The sequence below is a fragment of the Penaeus monodon genome, chromosome 28, assembly GCF_015228065.2.
Source record: "Penaeus monodon isolate SGIC_2016 chromosome 28, NSTDA_Pmon_1, whole genome shotgun sequence".
Lineage (NCBI taxonomy): Eukaryota > Metazoa > Arthropoda > Malacostraca > Decapoda > Penaeidae > Penaeus > Penaeus monodon.
This window is the reverse complement of record NC_051413.1, coordinates 7,907,144-7,908,080: the sequence shown is the minus strand read 5'-3', so window position 1 is coordinate 7,908,080 and position 937 is coordinate 7,907,144.

The following is a 937-nucleotide window of genomic DNA, read 5'->3' as shown; positions in this document are numbered from 1 at the left end:
AGAGTTAGAGACTTTGTCTCCGGCAAGTGCATCCATACTGTAAAGAGTTACTAATGAAAGTTAATGAAAAATATCTTGGAGTCCATTAGTCTGTCATTTCTACATACTTTTTGATATGAAAGCTATGGTTGTCATATAATAAAAAGATACTAATTATATAAAGACATCTATACCACCACTAGCCTCACCGGTGTGAATGTCAGACTCTGTTGGCAATCTATCAAAAATAAAAAAAAGCTCTACTGTTAGACCTCCATGGTAATATATCATAAAGTGAGGAACTGGCATCAGGCTTATCCTTCCAGAAATTATGTGACAGATTTTCTAGCCTTAGCAAGAGTGCTGAAAGTGCTTAGGCCATGGTCATCAATGCACCTCATTCTTTATTAAGTATCTTTGTTTAGGAATGTTTTTATTTATAAATTGTTACATCTGTGTCATAAAAGAATGTCTTGGAAGTTCATCATCATGAAATGAACTTCCAAGACATTCTTTTATGACACAGATGTAACAATTTATAAATAAAAACATTCCTAAACAAAGATACTTAATAAAGAATGAGGTGCATTGATGACCATGGCCTAAGCACTTTCAGCACTCTTGCTAAGGCTAGAAAATCTGTCACATAATTTCTGGAAGGATAAGCCTGATGCCAGTTCCTCACTTTATGATATATTACCATGGAGGTCTAACAGTAGAGCTTTTTTTTATTTTTGATAGATTGCCAACAGAGTCTGACATTCACACCGGTGAGGCTAGTGGTGGTATAGATGTCTTTATATAATTAGTATCTTTTTATTATATGACAACCATAGCTTTCATATCAAAAAGTATGTAGAAATGACAGACTAATGGACTCCAAGATATTTTTCATTAACTTTCATTAGTAACTCTTTACAGTATGGATGCACTTGCCGGAGACAAAGTCTCTAACTCT